Raw genomic sequence first — 23,648 nt, 5'->3', positions numbered from 1 at the left:
TGAACACAGTTTTTATCCTTTAACCAATAATAAGATTGAAGATTTTTTTTCTACGTAAAATTATACGATCCCAGGATAAACTCTTTTATTTGTGCTCTATTTATATATTAATGAATATGATTATTTATTTTATTTAGAATTTTTGTATCTTTGTAAAAATTATTTTGCTATTTTATAAAGTTTTATTATCATGACTATATCACTCCACAACAGTATGTATTTCTTTTACCCATAATTTTATTTTCTGTGCTTTTAAAAAGTTACTGTGAGAATCAACTTCACCTGAGCATTTTTGTGTATGCTGCTTCTAAAACCACCTACAGCAAGAATATTTTAAGAGAGAATTCTTGGGCATTTTAATTTATATTTTTTCAGTATTTCTCAATTAATCCTAAAGTGAATTTTGATCATTACAATTTCCTAAGAAACTCATCTAATTTATTATGATTTCAAATATATCCAAATGGATTTTACAAAGCAAATATTACTTAGTTTTTAATATCCTTCTTCTCAAAAGTTAGAGCCCCTTGATCATTCCTAATGCTGCAAATTTTGCTTTCTATTTTTTATTAAAATTTCCAGATATTTGTCTATTATGTTGATTTTATACAAATATTTTTCATATATTTTTCTGATTTCAGTTAATTAATTCTCCTGTCATTTTCTTATCTCTTTCCTTCTGTTTTTCACTTTGTATTCAACATGTATAAAGTATTTCAATGAAAGAATATGATTTAATGAATCTTTATACAAGTAACATTACCCAGTTACTTCATTTTAATTGAATTTGGTTTTAAAGTGAATAAAATCATTTTAATTTAAAATATGTTAAGGTTTTTAATATTGCCACTGAATATGAATTGTAATTTCTAGTTAATTCAGTATTTGAAAAAATTAGTCCTAAAGCATTCAAAAACTTTCCACAAATAAGTTTCAAATGACAATAGGCACTACCAGGGAATCTGGGGAGATAACTCAGTTATATTCCAGAAAATATCATCTTATTATATCTTTTCAGCTGCCATCATTTTTTAAAAGTATTTTAAAAATCATGTAAACTTTAGTTCTGACTTAGAACTCTGTGCAGTAATTGTCAAGATAATCAGCTCCTTTGAAAATTATAAATGAGTAACACATCAGACAATGTAGAATAGCTACTTCTAAAATCCCAGAGGTGGTTGGGCCTCAGTACTCATTTCTTCAATCCCTTCATTTTCTGAATGAAAAATTAGAGCATAAAAATTGAAGATATTAACCATTTAGTCATTCATTCATTCATTCATCCAGGTGTATTCAGTGTGGCCAATGCGCTGGTCACCACATTGGAAATGGGGCAGGAAGATGCGGAGACTAACACCAGCAGCACGTGGCTGCTGTGCTCCCGGAGAGCTCAGGGTGGCGTCTGGCAGAACAGGCAGAGTCCAAGAGGAACGCTCATCACCCTGTTTGATTTTCTTCCTTGTATCTATTTCTATCTGAAATTACGTTACTCATTTGCTTACCTGCTTATTGTCATCTGTCTCCCTGCCTTTTATGGTGAGCTGCACAAAGAAACGCGCACTACCAACGTGCAGATGGTTCCCTGGCATCCAGCAGCAGCTCAGTGAATGTTTACCGCAGGAACGCGTGGAGCTGCTGGCTGGCCTTGGAGGCTACGTGGAGGCCAGCTGTAGTATTGAGGTAGGTTTTGAAGACTAAATAAATTAGCCACCAAAACATGGGAAACAAGGAGTTCAAGACTGAAGTTCTGGAGCAGGGGATGGCAATGGAATGGAAGGCCCTCATTCCTGCTGTAATCTAAGGGGTGTAAGAAAGTGTGGAGGAAAGAGTCTGGAAGAGGGCAGGGTGCCCTGCTGTGCTGACTTCATCCTTCCATCTACTCAGGAATGTTTCAAAAGAAGGTGAAATAGACGGATGGGAGGTTTAGAAAAGTTACTTTGGTAGCCCTTTGGGGAGTGAACTGGGGAGAGATGAGTCCACACTGATGGTTACCAGTGGAGCCGCAGCTGGAATATCTTTTCCACTGTACATTGTCTTATTTCACAGGAGTGCACTTTTCAATTTAGATTGAAAAAGAGAGACAGCCACTCATTTGGTCAATTAAGGGCCCAATTTTGAAGGATTCCTGGAGGTTTATCTATCAGATTGTTTAGAAAGGTAAAAGGAAACCACTGTAACTAATAGGTGTTGGTGCTCAGATACCAGATATCCGGTGTCTTCAAAGATAAAAGGCTTATTAACAGTAAGCATGGAGATTACAGATAACAGACTAATCAGTCCTGTTGTCCCTGCAAGGCACTTTTCCTTGAGTTAATTTTATTTAATATTATTTTGTTAAAATAATTCTACTTACTTTTAAAAAAGACAACATATATGAATTGGCTTTTAGAAATTGAAATGATTTTTATGTCCAGGATTTGTTTGTTTGGCAGGAGCTTTGGATGGAAGACCAAGGGTTATATTCCTAATATACAACAAAAATGTATAACCCATTGAATTGGAGATGGTGCCTTTATAAGCCTCTGCTTTAATTAGTTTTTAATTTATACCCATCCTCATCAAAAAGGATTTACAAAGTTTTATGTGTCAATTAGTTTGGGTAACTAAAAAATAATCAATAGTCATTCAGTTTTCTATTGCAGTTATAAATTTCTACTGAGAACATATCAACATCCATATAAAACAGAAAAATCTAATATAGTATGAATCTCTATAAATCCTATTAGGTTTTCTTCTAAATTTTCTTTTCTCATGTAGCCAGTTAAAATTAACCTAAACAGAGTAGCTGAGCGCCGTTTAAGTTAGCTCAGGGTTGATTTGTTTTTTAATAAGACTAGAATTTGTGGAAAAATTATTTAATATACTGGTGTTCTGAGAAAAAGAACATTGGATTTCTATCTTACACACACTAGTGACTTATACAAATGAATCACTTTCAGTAAGCAAAGGATATTTGAAATACAGACAAAAACAAAAGTAATGCCAGGATTTTCACTAATGGACATCATCAATTGCTTCAATATCCTGATATTTCTATTTTACTGAATCAGTGCTTCAAATACATAAGTCAGTTTAAGTGCTACGCTGCTTAATACTTATCTGCTAATGTATTTACCTCCTTCACAAAGAAACCATGATCTCCCTGAGAGCAGAGATTTGGTCCACTCTTTGGCCTAGCACTTAGTGAAATGTCTTGGACATAGTTGGCTCTCAGTAAATGTTTGTTGACAAATAATTTCAGGCTCAGAAAATAAAATACTATAGCATTTTTGCACTGAAAGGGACAATTAGAATCATCTAGTTTCACCCCACTATTGTACAAAGAATGAAATTCCTACTTGAAAAGCCAGGTACTTTTTCAATGAACACAAAGCTCTCCAAATCTCCTAATTCTTATTCCAATGTTTATAGTTCATAAAATTTGAGGTTTATGAGTATTTTATCCCTGATACCTAGAAGTGAGTTTCCAGGTCTAAGGTGACACCTGGAAATAAGTTTTAAGATATGATATATATCAATTCAATTTAATGTTCAGGTATCAGGGACCAAGGATCCAAATTACAGAAGTATGGAAAGTCAACTACCAACACGGCGGTGCATGTCCTGCTTTGTATAGTCACCACTGTACTTCTATATGAGAACACCAGAGCCACTAAGTCACTTGCACAATCATGGGGGTAACAGAATGAGAACAATTTTGCCCAGACTTCTTATATGACTATAACTTGAAAATAAAGTTCTCTAATGAGAACATCAAAGAAGATAAATAGCAAACAGACACTTTGTGACCAAGACTGCTATTTACCAGACTGCCTTTACTCTTCCTGGAACACAGATTTCCCAGTGCTCACTGCATTGAGGAGTAACCTTGTGATTTAGTTCCATTTGATGCAATGTGATCAGAAGTGATACACAGCACTTCCAAGATTCACCATGAAATAGCTCCTTGCTTGTTCATTCTTATTTTGTATGGACAGATACAACCCCTATGGCAAACTTTTGAGTTGCATGCTAAGGCTTCCAGAAATATCAGCAGCCTGGGTCTTGAGTGACTGTGAGGATCAGGAGCTGCCTGTTGACCTGAAACTCCCTTGGACTATGAGACACATACTCCTGTTGTATTCAACCTGTGGTATATTTTATTGGGGGTGAAGTGATTATAGCAACTAGTGTTACTTTAATCTCAGATTGTCTGGTGGATGAAAATGCATCACTCCTATCTGATGGATATCTTCCAATATCTGGACTGTGCAATTAAAAAAGTAAAAGACTGTTGCACACGGAGTTGCTTTCACATTTTCTAGCAGGTGTATAAAATCTCTCATTGGGCACTCTATTTTGCATCACTGCCATGAAGGTCTCATTGTGTCTCAATCCAAAGGGCAGTCAGTGATTCTCAACTTTTGTCTTCATCACGATCACCTTGAAGGATTGTTAAACCAGATAAAAGGGACTATTAGTACTTTCCTCCTGAGTTTCTGATTTTATTATTATTATTAGAGCCTGATAATTTGCATCCATAATAGGTTCCCAGATGATGATGCTTTTGCAGCTGGTCCAGGGACCACACTTTGAGAACTATAACTGTAGAGCTTCTCAGTTTCTCCTAAACATATTTCACCCTATATTTTCAAATACTGGTCATATATAATCAATTAGCACCCTTTAAAAGTTCTATCTGAGTAGGAATATGTCTGGTGCAATACTGAAATAGATACAATAGTATCTAGGAACAACTGCTCAGCTAACAAGGGAGTATTTCTCACTTTCAAAATTGTCAAAAATACTACTTGCATACAATAATCTGTCCAAAGGTAGAAAAGTTTGCTTACTGGTAAATCAAGTCCTCTTTGTGAAATGAACGGTAAGGTGAAAACTCATTTGAAGAGGAGAAGGGATGTGATGCAAAGGGGAAAAAATATATTTGTGGGCCACAGTCCTGGAGCCTGGCTGGAGAATAAGGCATCATTATTAAAGATTTACCTGAGGGATAAATAGAATTTCACCCTAGCATGAGAGGAAGCAGCCAGCCAAGTCCCCAGCAGAAAATCTATCAAAAGCTGTTGCCAAAAAATGAATTTCAGCCAAAAGAAAAAGGCATCTTTCTACTATCAAGCACAACTTGGCCTTCCAAGTATCGTGGAGTTCACTTATTCCACATGGTGGCTACTTTCGGACTGCTCCAGTTTGTAGGTACTTTGTATGCAAGGCAGGGGCACCGGCCTGGAAGTGATGCCCCCAGCCACACAGTTCTGCCGGGGAGGACATGTAGCTAGAATGAGAGCAGTTCCCGTGCAGCAGCTACACAGTGAGGTGGAGAGGGACCTACATAAGCCAGGAGGGGGAAGTCAGCCTTCAAAAATCCACTGAACCTGAACTTCATACACAGTGGCAGAGGTGTGGGTTGCTGGGAAAAAACACTGACAGGCAAGTCTTGTTTACAAGGATCTAGGAAAGGGAAGCCTTTTAAAGGAGCGGCCTGGGGAAACGCGGAATCTAAGAAGCAGAATTGAATCAACACTGGCAGGACTGTAAACAACCAAGCACATCTATATTTTGGAAAGCAGGGAAAGGTTACACATCAGCCTCTTTAGTTGGACTGATGGAGAGGAATTCTTGTTAGCAACATTCTTCAAAATAAAGGACCACAAATTGCAAATTTGAAAAGGAATATGCTGTTAAATGAATGTTGTACCAAAAGGATGCCTGTATTTAATGACAATGAGTGCCTGCATTTATACCACGCACCACAGCTTTTTAAATGGTGCATCTCATTTAATATTCATAACAACCCTGTGAGGCAGTAATAGTAGTAGCCTTATTTTACATATGACATAATTCTGGCATTAATATCCAAGTTTTCAACTTCATGCACTCCTTTCCACTTCTGAAAATTTTACATCTTAAAACAAATCATATATCTAATTTAACCTGAACTAAACACTGTCCAAGAAAAGTGTATTTTGCCATTGCCCCCTGCAATATGGCATACACAAAAAAAGGGGATAGGTGTTTCACAAATGTCATCTAAAATGCTTTTTTATTATAAATGGACATTTTTAGACAATTTCTTGGCTCCAGAATATTTGCTGGGCTGAATGCAGCCTGGAAGACTTACCCTATTTACTCAAAAAATTATATATATTTATATTCTCTCTCTCTCTCTCTCTCTCTCACACACACACACACACACACACACACACACACACTATGTCAAATATTCTTTCTGCTCTGGCTGTTGGTGTTAAAAGCTGACTCCTTGTATTACAAAGCTCCAGAGCTCTGTTCTGTAAAGGTTGCCTGCCTTGCCTGGTGGGGGCTATACAATGACACTGCACCAACTTCAGCAGCATCCCAGCCATCACTACCATCACTGTCATTATCTCCATCACTCTCTCCCACCCATCTCTGCAGAAGACTTTAAGGAAGCTCAGGTAAACCAGAGTCACCACCAGAGCAGCTGTGTTGATAACCTAGTACACAAAAGCCATTTAGGGGCATGAATAAATATCCAGAAAGTCTGAAGCGAAGGTCTTTTGGAATCCTCATTAGTAGATAACGATTACGTGTGTGGGAATTCTTATAAAGATGGCTTGGTAATCCTTATTTCTCTACAGAAGTATTCCCATGTAGATACTATTCTTTATTCTGAAGCACTGTAGCATAATAGTTAAAAGTGTTGATGCCGGCCCGGCCGGGCGTGGCTCAGCGGTTGAGCGTCGACCTGGGATCCAGGCGATCGGGGTTCGATTCCTGATCAGGGCACATGCTCAGGTTGTGGGCTCGATCCCCTGTCAGGGGCGTGCAGGAGGCAGACGATCAATGACTCTCTCATCATTGATATTTCTCTCTCTCTGCCTCTCCTTTCCTCTCTCTGAAATCAATAAAGATATATTAAAAAAAAAAAAATGTTGACTCCAGAGCCACACTCCCTAGGTTCCAAGCCCAGCTCTGCTACTTCTTTAGCTGTGTTACATTAGACAACAAAATTCTCTATACCTCATTTTCTTCACCTGTATTAATCAAATAATACTTAAAATTAAATGAAGAAGTTTAAATTACTAAGTATCTTATTGTTGTTGTTATTTTATTTTTATTATTACTATAAAATGGTGCAGCCCCACTTTGCAGAGTCCTTCACTGGAGCTCAGCCCTCATGACTTGCAGATATCATGAAGCCTCTGTCCACAATCTGTTATGCATTCCCAGCAACAGTATCCCACATAGACTGGTCTTGTGCTATTAGAATTCTATGCTGGTTTTAAGAGGCCAACGTGGTGAGACCATTTCTAACCCTGTTCTCACATGAGGACAGAGAATGAATTTCTAAATAGATACCAAAGATAATATAGAAAATTGCACTATCTCCTCTCATCTATGAAAAGACAAAATCTGAGCTCTCATTTTATATCAGACATCATTTTTTGAAATACCCAATTGTATTACTGTTTTCTAGAAATGGATGCCTGATGCTCTATAATAGAACTTCTAGGGGGGCCTATTTGCATGAGTAACTGAAGTCACATAGGAAGATATTTACCACTAAAAGAAGAAAGATTCAGTTTGCAAAACCTGAATAAACCTAAGTACAAGGATGAGGAGTTGGGGGGCAGCACTGTTGGGGATAAAAGCTATAATTTTGATGTGAATGAAATGCTTTCTGATCCAGCTCCATAAACTCATGCTTGAGTTTTCTAGGTGCTTGGAAGTTGTTGGCAGTTTGGGGAGCAAAGCACATTTGTTTTGCTGTTTTTTAAAAGCTTTATTGAAGAAAAACTGACATGCAAATAACTCCACATATTTAACATGTGCAATGTGATGAGTTCAGACTTATGCCTACACGTAAGGCCCCAATATAATCAAGATAATAAACACATCTATTACCTCCAAAAGTTTCCTCATGCTTCTTTGTTGTTTTTTGTTTTTGTTTGGTCGTTTTGCTATGTGGTAAGAATACTTAACATAAGATCTACCTTCTTTTTTTTTTTAATATATATTTATTGATTTCAGAGAGAGGAAGGCAGAGGGAAAGAGAGATAGAAACATCAATGATGAGAAAGTCAATGATGGGCTGCCTCCTGCACGCTCCTTACTGGAGATAGAGCCCAAAGCCTGGGCATGTGCCCTGACTGGGAATCGAACCTCAGTCTCCTTGATTATAAATCAATGCTCAACTGCTAAGCTATGCCGGCCAGACAAGATCTACTCTCTTAATACACTTTTTAAGACCATAATACAGTATTGTTAACTATAGGCACTATGTTGTATAGGAGCAATCTAGAACTTACACATCTCACATAACTAAAAATGTATAGCCATTGAACAACGCCTCCTCATTTGGGAAGGAAGAGCACTATAATAAAAAAGTGAACTTTTTTGAAAAATTGAAAATAGAATATTGAAAGAGCAAGACAACATTTGCTCTAATCACAAAACAAAGCTCAAATGGGAGTAGAAGGTATTTTGCCTATTTCTTTTTTATTTCCTTTTTATTACATTTATTGGGATGACACTGGTTAACAAAATTATCCAAGTTTCAGGTGCACAATTTCACAACACATCATCTATACTTTGTATTGTGTGTTCACCACCCGAAGTCAAGTTTCTTTCCATCACCATTTATCCCCCCTATATCTTCCTCCACCTCCCCCAAACAATTAACACACTATTGTCCATGTCCATGAGTTTTTTCTCTTTTTTGCTCAATCCCTCCACTCTGCTCTACCCAGCCTCCCAGCACCCACCCCCGCCCCCCAGAAAGCTGTCAGCCTGCTATCTATGAGTCTCTCTCTAATTTGCTTTTTAGTTCAATTTGTTCATTAAATTCCACATAGGAGTGAAATCATATGGTACTTTTCTTTCTCTGACTGGATTATTTCACTTAGCATAATACTCTCCAGGTCCATCTATAATGCAAAAAGGGTAAGATTTCCTTTGTTTCTAAGGCCAAGTAGTATTCCATGGTGTAAATGTACCACAGCTTTTTTATCCACTCATCTACTGATGGGCACTTGGGCTGTTTCCAAATATTGGCCATTGTAAGTAATGCTACAATGAACATAAGAGTGCATATATTCTTTCGAATTAGTGTCTTGGGTTTCTTTGGATATATTCCCAGAAGTGGAATTGCTGGGTCAAAAGGCAGCTCCATTTTTAATTTTTTGAGTTAACTCCATAATGTTTTCCATAGTGGCTGCACCAATCTGCATTCCCACCAGCAGTGTACAAGGATTCCCTTTTCTCCACATCCTTGCCAACACTTGTTGTTTGTTGATTTATTGATGATAGCAATTCTGACAGTTGTAAGGTGATATCTCATTGTGGTTTAATATGCATTTCTATGATGAGTAGTGACATTAAGCATCTTTCCATATGTCTATTGGCCATCTGCATGTCCTCTTTGGAGAAGGGTCTAGGTAGGTCCATTGCTCACTTTTTAATTGGATTATTTTATTGGTATTGAGTTTTATAAGTTCTTTGTAAATTTTGGATATTAACCTCATATCAGATGTATCAATGAATATGTTCTCCCATTTAGTAGGTTGTCTTTTCATTTTGTTGATGCTTTCCTTTGCTGTGCAAAGGTTTTTTAGTTTGATGCAGTCCATTTGTTTATGTTTTCTTTTCTTTCCCTTACCAGAGGAGATACATCAGAAAAAATATTGCTACAAGAAAAGTCAGAGGTTTTACTGCCTATGTTTTCTTGTAGGATTTTTACAGATTCAAGTCTAACATTTAATTATTTAATCCAGTTTGAGTTTATTCTGATGTGTGGTGTAAGAAAGTGAGGTCTAATTTCATTATTTCCATATATGTGTCCAATTTTCCTAACCCCATCTATTGAATAGACTATCTTTATTCCATTGTATGTTTTTCTCTCCTTTGTCAACTATTGAGTATAAAGACATGTGTTTATTTCTGGGCTTTCTATTCTGCCCCATTGATATATATGTTTGTTTTTAGGCCAGTATCATGCTGCTTTGATTACTATAGCCTTTTAGTACAGTTTGATATCAGGTAGCATGATTCCTCCAATTTTGTTCTTCTTTCTCAAGATTGCTGTGGCTATTCAGTGTCTTTTGTGGTTCCATATAAATTTTTGGAATATTTGTTCTGTTTTTGCTATCTTGATAGGAATTGCATTGAATCTATAGATTGCTTTGGGTAGTATGGACATATTAATGATGTTAATTCTTTCCATCCATGAACATGGTATATGCTTCTACTTATTTGTATCTTCAATTTTTTTCTTCATTGTCTTATAATTTTTTGAGTATAGGTTTTCTTCATCCTTGGTTAAATCGATTCCTACGTATTTTTTTAAGCAATTGTAAATGGGATTGTTTTCTTAGTTTCCCTTTCTAATAGTTCACTATTGGTGTACAAAAATGAAACTGATTCTTGAATACTCTCTAGGTCATCCATGCTGTTGCTAATGGTAAGATTCTATTCTTTTTTATGGCCAAGTAGTATTCTATTGTATATATGTATCACCATTTTTTAATCCACTCATCTAGTGATGGGTACTTGGGCTGCTTCCATATTTTGGCTATTGTAAATAATCCTGCAATGAACATAGGGGTGCATATATTCTTTCAAATTTGTGTTTTGTGTTTCTTCAGATATACTTCAAGATGTGGGATTGCTAGGTCATAAGCAGTTGCATTTTTAATTTTTTTGAGGTAACTCCATTATTTCATTACTGATTATTTGATGATAGTCATTCTGACAAGTGTGAGATGATATCTCATTGTGGTTTTAATTTGCATTTCTCTTATGATTAGTGACATTGAGCATCTTTTCATATATGTATTGGCCATCTGTGTGTCCTCTTTCCAGTGTATCTATTCAAGTCTTCTCCCACATTTTAATTGGATTGTTTGAGTTTTTTTGGTTTTGAGTTGTACAAATTCTTTATGAATTTTTTATATTAACCCCTTATCAGATGGATTATTGGCTAATACGTTCTCCCACTCAGTAGACTGTCTTTTTGTTTTGTTGATAGTTTGCTATTGTCTCATTTATTTCTTTTCCTTTTGTTTCCCTTGCCTGGGAAGATACATCAGAAAAAAATACTGCTATGAGAAATATCCAAGATTTACTACCTGTTTTCTCCTAGGAGTTTTACAGTTTACCCTCATATGCTTTAGATACCACTCTTTAGTGATGATTAAGTTCACCTTACCAACTGGTGGGTTCTTTGAAATTACTCTATTATGTATTATAAATTAAAATTTCCCTTGCTTTCAATGTATATGATCACTTTAGAAAGAATATAGGCAAAAGCTTGGCTATATTTGAAATGCACTAAAAATGCTGAGCATTGGAAAATCTAATTATACTCTTCTCCAATTCCTTCGCATGATGAAATGGTCTAGGTGATATTAACCCACTTCTCTAAATAACACGTGTGGCAGGGCCGCCGAAACTCGAACCTCAATATTCAGTTTCTCCCTGACGTGAGACTGACCTGTGGGTTAGTGAAGGACCTTAAGGGTCACTGTGTGCAAAGTTAGGAAACCAATTGCTATGAGCCCAGATATGAGTCTGTAGCAATCACTTAGAACAGAAAACAATAGTAGCCACAGTAATAGTAGTGACTTTCTGAAAATACCCATGAGTGCTTGAGGAAAGAGAAGAACTAATGAAAAGAGATATAGGATTTGAAATAATAAACAGGTAAAGTATACTAGTGTTAAAAACATGGCCATATTAATTTTATTGGGTGCTTATAGCTGGGAATTCTATACTTAGAATTAAAATGTTACAACTGAGAGATACAATAATCCATCTAATTATGACAATGAAACTAATGTGGAAAATTAAAACTAAAACCAGATATTAACAATAAGGCTTTTTGATTATTTAATGCAAATTAGAAGAAAAAAACAGGATTAAATATGTCCATGTGTGCACATCTGTGTGCACGCAGATGTATATGCTTGTGTGTGTTTCATAGGCCATATAATTGCTCCCTATGACAGGTAGTTCTAGAATAAATAGGAAGGAGGGGGCGGAGTGGGAGAGAAGGACTCTTTATACAAAGAAATCAGATGAGGCTGAGCCATATATAACAAAACTCAATCCCACATCCTAGCGGTAGAGGGAAATCCAAAGAAATCAATCACACTGTTATTTAATTTTAGAAAAGGAAACAGTGAAAAAATGACATCATTAGTAAAGAAAAACTACAAATAAAAATAAATAACCCACAAGCTGTCTTAAAGCTTTTTAGAAACATTTTAAAGCCTGGAACAAATGTAGGTCCAGGAAGAAAAAAGGAAGAAAAAAAGTGAGCTTGAAAAATCCTTTATTACCAACTGCTGAAGTACAGGAGATATTAAAAGGCAGAGGAAAAATAAAAATAAATGCATACAAAATATAAATAGTTTAAAAATAAACAAAATAAGAAAGGGCACAAAATGTGGTACTTCAAGTACAGCTTAGACATTATAGGTGTCCAAAAATAGAAACTAAGGAGTAGCGTGCAAGGCTATCTATAGAGCCTAATATAAGCATTTAACTGTAGCAAAGGAAAGGGGCCAGGTGGAGAATCGTGCAAACCACCAGACCACAGGAATGAGAGAGCATACCCAAGGTAATAAGGGAAAAGCCAGGAAACTACATCTTTTGCCTCTGTGTATCTCAAGGTCGTTACCTGTTTCAAATTTAAAAGGACGATAAGATCAAAGGATGCTAGATACATGTGATCTTTGGAAACAAATTGACAATCCAAATGTAGGTGAGTCATCCTGGCTGGATGGCATCCAGGTACAAACTCTAAAAGTAACTCAAAGGTGGAACCTTGAAATTGTAGATCAATGTAGATATGCTTTTAAACTGCCGCATTCTAGACAATTTGAGATTTGCCAGAGAGATTTCCCTACCACGCGTTTTCTAAGCGGAGCCTGGTGAAAAGCCCTTTCACAACGAAGTCAAATCCCAGTGAAAACCATGAAATGATGCTCCATCCCCACCAGAGGTGGCGCTGTGGAGAGGAAAGAGCACTGGGCCGGGGAGGAGAAGATCGTGGCTTGCCATGTTATTGACAAGCATTTTATCTTATCTTAATTTTTGAACCTTCTAAAGTCTCAGTTTCCTTGTCCTTCAAAAGGGTTTACTAATCCCTAAACCAAAAAAAAAAAAAGTAAGGATTCAAGGAAATTCACTAGGTTCCCAGGCTCTGGACTAGATATTTTAGCGCAATGCTCACCTTGCAGGTGCTCAACATTCTTAGTTCTCTTTCTTCCCCACAGAGTATCCTCAGCGTCCAAACAAGTTAATGTATGGGAAGGCACTTCATAGTGTTAAATCATTGTGAGCACATAGGTGCTTATCATGAGATCATGGGATCTATTAACAAGAATGTATCATTGAGCCCTGCCATGTGGCTCAGCTGCTGAGCATCAACCTATGACTCTCTCATCATTGATGTTTCTCTTTTTTTAAATATATCTTTATTGATTTCAGAGAGGGGAAAGGAGAGGGAGAGAGAGATAGAAACATCAATGAGGAGATAGTCATTGATCGGCTGCAGCCTGCAACCCGGGCATGTGCCCTGACTGGGAATCGAACCCCAATCGCCTGGATCCTAGGTCAACGCTCAACCACTGAGCCATGCCCGGGCAGGATCATCATTGATGTTTCTATCTCTCTCTCTCCCTTCCTCTCTCAGAAATCAATAAAATCTTTAAAAATAAAAAAAATTGTATCACTGAACAAGCAACCAAACATAAGCTGCTGGAGCTAAACCAACATGGTTTCCAAAACATGACAGAACACTGAGTTAATGCGCTAGTCAGTTTTCTCAGATTGCTAAAAACTACTATGGTCACGAAGCAAAAGCAAATTAATTGTGGATGTCATATCTTCTCACTACAAAAACAAAAACAAAACCACTCACCTAAAATTATATATTCAATAGGGCATTAATGAATAAATTATGGTATGGGATACTACGCAACCATTAATGAATATGTTATAGGTGAATATTTAATAAAGAAAAATATCTCATGATATGCTACTAAAAGAAAAGAGTAAATCACAAGGCACATGTAAACCATGATCCTAATTTTGTAACTTATGAATATATATGCGTGGGGGTGGGAGGGAGCCTGGAATGGTATAAAAAAAAAACCCAGTTAATAGAGGTTTCTCTAGTATTGAGCATACAATTAATTTTTCATTTTGTTCCTGTGCTTTTCTGTGTTTTCTCATTTTTCTATAATGAACTCATTAATTTGTAATGAGAGGCTTTTAAAAATATAAATGATTCTTTAAGCCGTATCAGGGAAAACTGTAGCTTTACTCACTCTAAATATAAAAGCAAACTTTGCTTCGGAATAAAATGGGAAGTACTTCAAAGTTCCTTTCGTGTTGCCAAGGTTTATTTAACAATATTTTCTCACCATATATTATACAAGAACAGAACTAAACAGATGGTCTACATCAGAAACCCAGCAATCTAGGAAAAGCTATCCTCACAGTACCTACGCACCATATATCACATACTATACATCACACACACAACTCCTTATTGCCTTAGTACTAACATACATGCCTGAGTCTTACATAGATCCCATATGTCGAAGTCATCCTACAGGACACACACACATCTGTGTGTATGTGTCTTTGGACGATGACATGATAGAGCTATTCATACATCATAGGACCCTATTGGCTTTAGAAAACTTACAACTTTGCCTCATATATTATAGATTTTATACAGAAAGAACTAAATAGCTTGGAATTCGCAGTAAACAAAGGCAAGGATTGAATTTGACTCTGTATTACGTATGCAAATAGCATCAAATTAGTCTTCCAGAAGCAACATTTCCTTTATGTCACTTCCTTCCTGGACCAATCAATGGTCCTTTATTTCTTTCAGGATCCAGTACAAATGGCTCAGCAAGGCATCCAAGGGTCACCCTGAGTCTCCAGACTTCTTCGTCAATACTTTCTAACATGAACCCTTAACTCCACTCATACTGGAGTCTTTACTACAACCTAAACACAGAATGAACATTTTTTTTTTTTTCTGTTCCTTTATTTTCCCCAATGGAAGTATCCATCTTTTTCGTTACCCTCATAAATGCCCCTATCCTTCAATATCAGGCCTAACGGCATGTCAATGATACATTCCCATCCTCTGGTTTCTCAAACTTATTTTCTCATTCATTCTGCTTTATACTTTATCATATATCGTCTATTACTCTTTAGGAAATTACTTTTTAAGAATACTAGCTCCTCAATAAATACACACTGAAGTAAGCTCAAATGTCCATTGGCATAAGTTTTTATAAAAATATAGTATAATATGTACCCAAAAAATGAGCTGGTGCTATGATTTTAGTGACTAAATTGTAAATAAATGGTGTTACTGCCGATTACAAAAGAGTTTGGTTCTTCTTTAATCTAGCCAGAAAATTAGGTCAGCAAGACCCTCTCCTTGAAAAGACTTTGTTGAGAATTAGTTTCTTCCATATGTACCTGAATGTAATAAAACTGCATTCTTTAAAAATAGCAAAGTCAGTCGTTTCGCTAATTAAGACTAGACTTCTTCCCAGTCAGAATAAAATCACAGACTTGTCTAATTTTTTGAGCTCAAAGATACCTTAGAGATTTTTTTCAGAGAGAGTAACTTGCCCAAGGCCACATAAATGGTGAGTCAAAAATGATTTTTTTAATTCCATGAGTCATTCCCTTTACACCACAACTTAGAGTAACTCAGTGTAAAGACCTAGATTCAGAGAGGGAAGCCCAGGCTTCTGAGTCAAGCCCAGTTTTACTTGCTTTAAGTTCCTTTCCTCAGCTGTAGAGTGGAAATAACAGTATATGACCTCACAAGGTTGTTGGTAACGGGTAGGTGGTAGGTGATACACAAGCAGGGCCATTTTAATTGTCAGCTTTGCATCCCAGGCCTAAAACGCTGGATGTTTACACACTGACAAGCCAGAGAGCCTCAAGCAACCAAGCCCTGAGGGCTCCTCTCTGCACTTGGTCTCTCTCCCAGTGCCACAGCCTCAGTCCAAACCACCAGGATCTTGGGTCTTCTCTAATAAAAGCCTCTGAACTGGCTTCTCCAGCCCTTGATTCCCTTTCCCACACTGCAGCCAGAGCCTCCCTTAAAAACTCACGCCTCATGCGGCACTTTCCTCCTATCAAGCCCTTCCATGCGGCCCTTCGTTTCTGCCCCTTGGACTGAAGCCCACCTCCCTGCAGTGCTCCTCAGGGCCCTCGGGTGAGGCTCAGTTCACCCATCCAGGTTGCCTCCTGTCAGCTTCCCCTTCTTTTCCTTCCCCTCCTAGTATATGTTTGTCTCCTTCGTTCCTCAAGACCTCAGCAAGATTCCTTTTTGCTGCAAAAGCTCTCTCTACCCCTCTCTCCACAGAGCTAACTCCCATTCGTCATTCAAATACAATTACATGTCAGGTCCTTAAGGAAAGCCCTCCCTGGCTCCCCAAACTAAGCTAAATCTCCCTAAAATATATTCTCCTGGTACCCTAAAATCTCCTTCATTATATTTCATTACAATGTTAATTAACTTACCTTCTAAGTGTCTGTCTCCTCCACTATAAGGTTTGTAAGAGTGCTTGCTTAGACTTAATAAATATTTATGAAAGAAAGGGAGGGAGGGGATATCGGCTGTTTCTTGCATATCCACCCACTTTCCTGTGCCCTGCACCTTGTTTTTACCCGAACCAGCTGACATAACTACCCATTCATCATGCTGCACACATCATACAAATAAAAATAACTTTAAGCCCACAGAATGCCCACTCTTCCCCTTCCTCCTCTGCTCAAACCACATGATTGCCTAATGGGAAAGATAGGAAATTAAAATTTCAGTAACAAAACCATCGCTGTTACTAGGAGCAGTTTCAAGCCTGCATCTGATATGCCAGCACAGGTGTGGGTCAAGCCAGTGGAATTAGTCTTATCTCTGCTACGTGAGGCAGAAGTCACAGTTTCTCCTCATTGCTGTTCAGACAGAATGTCCCCAGTGGAAAGAAGGCCTGGTTGCGGGCGGCCTAGACCAAGCTGACCCAGCCAGCAGCCCTCTGAGAATTTCTTAGGGACAGCTAATCTGGTTTCCTCCCAGCAGCTTGCCACTCTCTCCTTAGGAGATAAAGTCACCTGTCACCTCTCCTAGGAGTAGGATACAGCCTCTGGGGCTGCCAGTTTGGAGGAAGGAGAGATGACAGGAGGGGATGACTCCCCTGGGAGTACACATTTGCCTTTTCAAGGCGAGAAAAAGGAGTATGTTCCTGAATCAGGGAAGGCAGTAAATAAATTTGTCTTGCTTCTTCATAAAACATTTAGTATTCATTCAACTTAAAAACTAAGTCATATTGTTGGTTTAAATGTACCTAATCATGCACTTGAAAAAAATGTATAAAAATGGCCTTAAAAATGCTGCCTATAGAAAACCCCTTAATATCATTGATATGTCAATGGGAGACAAATACTAATTATACCAGCATATTTTCCCGCATAACTTCCTTTTTTTCACACTGAAATAAGAAAGGAGAAACACAGAAGAGAAAGGATGGAGGTTATTTGAGCAGCAGAGTTCTGGTCTGCTGACACCCTCAGCAAGATTCATTAATCTTGGAGATTCTCACTTTCATTTACTAAACAACCGTGATTCACCCAGAGTTACACAGCCACAGTAGCAAAGTTAATTGGAATCTAGATCCCTTAACATTTCTCCTTCCTTCAGCAATTCCTCAGTACTGCAAGCTAAAATATTAGGTTGTAGGCTTATGAGAAAGAGACAAACAAAGGGTGGTTAGCATGGCATTAAACATGGACACACTTTCCTTCAATATTATTTTATGTTCTTTGTTTTATTTTGTTTGTTTTTTTGCTTTGTTTTGTGTTTTGGCTTAAGCCCCTTGAGCACAGTGAGAAGAAGGCAGAAGCAGTTTATGCAACCGCGTATCAGTGCTGGTATCTCCCTTCAGCTTTAAATTAGCACAGGGAGCTCAGTGTGGCTCTCACCCAAGTCCGGGGCGGGGGGGGGAGAGAGAAGGAAGAGAAAGAGAAAGAAAGAAGAAAGAAAGAAAGAAAGAGAGAGAGAGAGAGAGAGAGAGAGAGAGAGAGAGAGAGAGAGAGAGAGAGAGAGAAGAAAGAAAGAAAGAAAGAAAGAAAGAAAGAAAGAAAGAAAGAAAGAAAGAAAGAAAGAAAGAAAGAAAGAAAGAAAGAAAGAAAGAAAGAAAGAAAGAAAGAAAGAAAGAAAGAAAGAAAGAAAGAAAGAAAGAAAGAAAGAAAGAAAGAAAGAAAGAAAGAAAGAAAGAAAGAGAGAGAGAGGCAGGGAGAAAGACATAGCTATGAACACTGGCAAATTCTGTTCAGTCAGTGGCAAGCGGCCAGATAACCCTTTTAATTTAACTCTTTATCGTCTCTGGCAAAACAAATAATGCACTTGCTTAAAGACTTACAACTTTGAAAGCATGTAAATGGCATCTGATGGGCAGCATTATCCCCAGTGCAGCAAATGAGGACATGGAGACTTATATGAGGTTATGGTGGACATTTTATCAGGAAATTATTAGCAAATTCAAAATCAGTATCTAGGTTTTCTAATATGTATGTCAGTATTCTTTTCACTCGACCACCTTCCCAACCTTAGTGTCCAACTGAGTGCGGTTTCTCTTTGCCACACTGATGTGTTTAAATAGTAAAGAAAGATAGAGAATACCAGGGAATCTGGGTGGTGGTGGGGGAATGGGAGGAAGGGAAGAGTCATGTGAGGGAAATATTTTAAAAAATTTATTTCAAGTATGTCAAGCAGGATAGACAGGAATACAGTGAAGAAAATGTCCTAGGTGGGGAAATATGATAAACAAGATCTTCACAGTACAAGCATCGTTACCCTAGAAGACATGGTTGGCTTTGGGATGTGACCACAATTCTGTAAAATGAATTATAGTCTTCTTGATTGACATGTAGATGGTTATCAAATAAAATAAGATAAATCCTAAGGCCTTCTGGTCAGTTGCTTTTCTTCTAGGTTGTACTGTGCCTTTCTAGGTTAATAAGTGTCATGTAAAGAACTCCCACAAAAATATTATATACATTTTTCAGTAGCCATCATGGTAATGTGAGCTGGGGTTTTGCATTAAATTAATAATCATCACTGAAAGCTTGTGACAAGGTCTGTTCAACCACCTATAAAATCTAGAGAGAACACCACACTCAGTAGAGGGGGCAAAGTCTAGGTTCCTCAGAATGTTAATGACAGTATTATTTTTAAATAAGTGATGCCAGACATTTCCTTGAAATGCAAGTGTCTTAGAAAAAAAGAGCTATGCTTCTCCTGTATCTCACACAGACGGACCTCACTGCAGTCCCTGCTCATTGAACCTGTGCTAGATTATTTATGGTGCTGACGATGAAAACGTCAACATTCCTACCTAGCAGAAAATCAGAATTTAGAGACTCTTTTGAAGTTACTTGGATAAAATTAGAAACTTTCTATCTTTCCTCTCTCATGACTTGCTACTACCTCGTTTTAAAACAACATGCAACTCGGACTCAAAAAAGGTATTTCCTGAAGGGTCTTGCCCTTAGTTCCTGTCAGAGGGAGCTGTCAAGTACCACAGGAGAGGTTTCCCCAAAGCATCTGCAGTGGAACAGTTTGTGGAGAGTATTCCCGTGGGCAATTTAGGCAGAGCTCTTGAAAGATGTTGTTTAAAGGGCGCCTCACACAGTGGGATAGCATGCTCACTTCCTAGGCTTTTCTGCTGCTCCCTCAATGAGCAGCTGCTGCGGGGCTCCCCTCAGGGGCTGGTCCTGCTGCCTCTCACACAGTGTAACCCCGCTCTTCCCTGGCCACTCAGCAGCCCAAATCCGGCTGCAGGCAGAAGCCCAGACGACCTTCATGCCCAGATAAACCAGAAATGGGGGGGGGCAAGTGGAGTCCATCTCTTCTGCAGTCTCCAAAGTACACACAGCTACCAATGCCAAAAGGAGAGAATGGAGCCAACCTCCGTGGAAAGCAGTAGCTGTCCTCTGGCTCTGGGGCATGAGAAAAAAAGGCAGATGCCAGCTGCCAAGGAGACCCAGCCAGGTCTCAGCCAATGGAACACAGGCCTCAAACTAAACCAAGCACAAACGGAGAGTTCTGAGGAGTGTTTGCTGCTGTTGCTTATGTTTCCTTGCTTCCTTCTACCTCTAAAAAAGTCCGACTGAACTCATTTCTCTTGGCTTGCTCAGGGTTACAAGCGAATGTGATGATAAGAGTGTAAAAACTTCCTTCTGAGAACCTTATATGCTTTTATCAACAGAGCTGTGATTAGTACACTTACCAGGACATCACAGATAAAACCCAGCTGTGCCCTTAACTATGTAACCTTCTCACCGTTTCCTCATTGCTCAGTTAGAAGCTGCCTCCACCAACACGACCAAGATGTTGCATGGATGAGTATAATCAACTGTAGCAAAGTACTCTAGGGCATTTGGATAAAAAGTGCAACCAATCCTTACATCATCACCAACAAACAAACGTAATTATTACCGAGAGCACGGCGATGTATGGCTGACTTGATCATGGCCACAAAGTTTGACCGACTGTACAGCCTCTGTCTCACAAGGCCCAACAGAGGGACTCTGTAAATATCCATCCACGCAGCCCCAAACACTTGCATTAAACATTTTTTGAACTAATGGAGCCTAATTGAAAATGAACACCAAGAACAGCATTCATCTGTGCAGAAGCAACTGTGCTTCAGGAGGGAGACAGTCCTCAAGGGATAGGGCTGATTCCAAAGGGCCACACACTCTGACACTGAGTGATGTGCGTGTGTGAGAGAGCGTGTGGCAAGGCAGCCAGTCCCAGAATTGCCAGGATGACGGCAGGAGACAGTGCATAGCAACTGTTTGTGAGTGACCCCCCTGTTTTCCAGCCTTATCAGGCCACACCGCCCTCTCCTGCTACCCCATGACTCAAAGCTATTGCTGCCTGGTCTGTGCCACACAAACCCTGAGAACTGGATCCACGTCCCATAATTTCACTGAACTCTAGAGAGCAAATCTTTGAAACTCCTGATTGGAAAGAACAATACTGTCCAGGAAGAAAGGCTACCTGTTTTGCCCAAATCATACCAGATACTCAGTTTCAGAGAACTGCCACTATAGTATGGGGATTACTAAAAAGAGAGCAGAGCTTTATTTTTTTTTAAGCAAGAAATTTTCTGAAATATAAATGCCTGGTTTGGGGCTCCATCCTTCCCCATCCTTTAGATGTGCTACTAACATCAGCCCGACGCTCTGACTTGCCCTTCACTCATGTGGTCCCACGACTGTGTAATGAATATGCCAGTTTTATTCAAACTTAAGAGGAGCATTTATTAGTGACTTCCTTCTTAGCATTTTATCTAAAGAGTTAAGTTCCTAGAGTTAAATGGTATAGGAAGAAAAGGAATTAACCTCCACTGCTGGCATAGCACAGTCTCAGTTAATGTCTCTGTATGAAAAAGCTGAATTGCAGCAATATCTGAAATCACAGGGAAAGTCCTGAGAGCTCTGGAGGAAAAATAAAATAAAAATGTGACGGAATAAAATATTAAAAGCCAAAGCTGGTTTGGGACTCTATTTTTCATGCAGGCAAGCACAGTGGAGAAATGGTGTATTACAAGACCCCACAGTTTAGATGGTGGAGGACTGGGTCGGGGAGTTTTCGGATGAGGAAGTTTTTAGGACCCCTAACTTGTCATTGTGGGTGAGTTCTAGCTGCTCCCCTAAGCTCATTTCACAACGTAACTTTGACACAGTCTTCACTCGCTTGCAACGCTTCGATCGGCAAACAGCCAGCGAGTCTACGCTCTTTTCATTTGGCAAGAGGGTTCCATAGCTACACGAAATATCCCCCAGCCATGAAAAATGAAACCCACACATGTAACATTAGCAACCAGCTGTCAGAAGAAAATCAGGAGTAGGATTGCCAGCCTGGTCATTTCATGCCAGTGTGTTCATGAGGGGGACTGTGTGTGTGTGTGTGTGTGTGTGTGCCTTCACATGCACATGTGTGTGTAAGTGAACAGCCTGGCCTGTGCAGCAGCGTGAGGAATGTGAGAGGGTGCAGGTCCTGACGATGGCAGAATGCCACGGACATGAGGTGTCGCGGAACCTTCGGGAGTGGAGCAACGCTGCACAGACTCTCTACAGCTAATTGTGCAGGGCTGCTCTCAAGGGTGGGACGTGTGAGACGGGGTTAAAAAGATAACACATCGTTACGTTAGAATTACTTTGTGTTTCGTAGGTGTGTTCAACATCTATGTGGGCTCTGGATGCCAGCGTGTAAGTGAAACGCACACCCTGTGTATGTGTTTTCATTTTTAACCTCCGTGGATTCATTTCACAGCCTCCCCAAACACAGAGACCTAACACCCCTTCCAAGTAAACACCCAGCAATAGCTATTGAGCCCTCGGAGCATGAAGCCCACGGACCATTCCTAGGCGGCGGAGCTATTCACCGAGACAATTCATTTCTCACCCGCCTCGGGCACAATCTGTAGGGGTTATTTTGCATAGAGATACAAGTACCAGGTGCCAAGCTGATGCCCAACCTCCTGCTAAACTTCAGTGAAAGAGCAGGAATGCGGTGGCATCAGCACCGGGGATGCGGGGACAGCGAGCACCACGGCGGCCGCTCGGAGTTTACAGAGGAGCGACCCCAGCTCCTCCGCCAGCCCCTACCCCCGGCCACACACACGCACACGCACACACACACACACGCACACACACGCACAATCTCCCCCCACAGCGACATTGCAGCAAGTCTGTCGGCGCGCTCCCCCCGCCTCGGGACCTGCCGGGGCGCAGAGCCGGCCGCGCGGGGAGCGCACCGCAGGACTTGTCAATAAGCCGGGTCGGTCCACCTTCCGAGCGCTCCGGACTCCACCGCCCACCCCAGAGCCCCGCGGCGGGAAGGGGGGGCGCCAGGGGCCAGGGAACTCCCCCCCCCCCCCGTACCTTGCAGCGAGAAGAGGGACAGGAAGAAGCCCAGCACCCAGACGCTGTGCAGCCAGTAGGTCCTCATGTCTCCGCCGCGCAGGATGCTCCCTCACGCGCTCGGGCTCTCTCGCCTCTTCCACTCGCGCTCGCTCCAGAAAATCGCGCCGCTCGCTGCCCTCGGTTTCCCTCGGGGCTCTCGGGGCTCCGGCACCCTGGACAGACCAGCCTCCTGCCGCACGACGGCCGGCCCCGGAACAGCCTCGCTCTCCGCCGCAAGAGCGCGAGCCACGCGCCGCGGAGGGCGCCCCGAGCCTGCGCCTGGTGTAAACACAGCGAGCCCCGTCTCCCGCGAGCTCTCCTGCGGTCCTCCTTCCGAGCCTCGTCTCCCTCGCTCCCCCGCAGCTCCAACTAAATGCGCCTGTACTTAAACAAGCGGCGTTTTATAGGCGCGCGAGCCGAGCCCGCGGGACCGCTGCTGCCATCTAGTGCGCGCAGCCCGGCGTCGCCGCGGCCCTGCGCCGGCCTGCGCGGGCCTCCGAGGCTGCGGGCCGCTCTCCGCAGGCACAGGTGAAATTCCTGCCCTCCGGAGTCCTTGACACGACCTTGTTATCCCGTAGGTCCCGATTATGTCTCTTTCACTAGGAAGCGCTTGGAACTTACTATCCACATTTCGTCCATTACCCCATGGC

At 40.2% G+C, this 23,648-nt stretch overlaps 1 protein-coding gene across 2 annotated transcripts in view; it reads right to left on the bottom strand.

Moving 5' to 3' along the window:
* The window catches only part of LSAMP (limbic system associated membrane protein), a 1,857,927-nt gene extending 1,834,552 nt beyond the window's left edge, over nt 1-23,375 (bottom strand). For both annotated transcript variants that reach the window (XM_081137699.1, XM_081137701.1), the window contains exon 1: nt 22,978-23,375. The gene's annotated coding sequence lies outside the window, so the exon portion shown is untranslated. The remainder of the gene's footprint in view (nt 1-22,977) is intronic.
* Nucleotides 23,376-23,648: the final 273 nt, after the last annotated feature.

Source organism: Miniopterus schreibersii, assembly GCF_964146895.1.
Source record: "Miniopterus schreibersii genome assembly, chromosome: 5".
NCBI lineage: Eukaryota > Metazoa > Chordata > Mammalia > Chiroptera > Miniopteridae > Miniopterus > Miniopterus schreibersii.
Note: the sequence above shows the minus strand (reverse complement) of the source record. Positions and strands in the feature narration are given on the sequence as shown.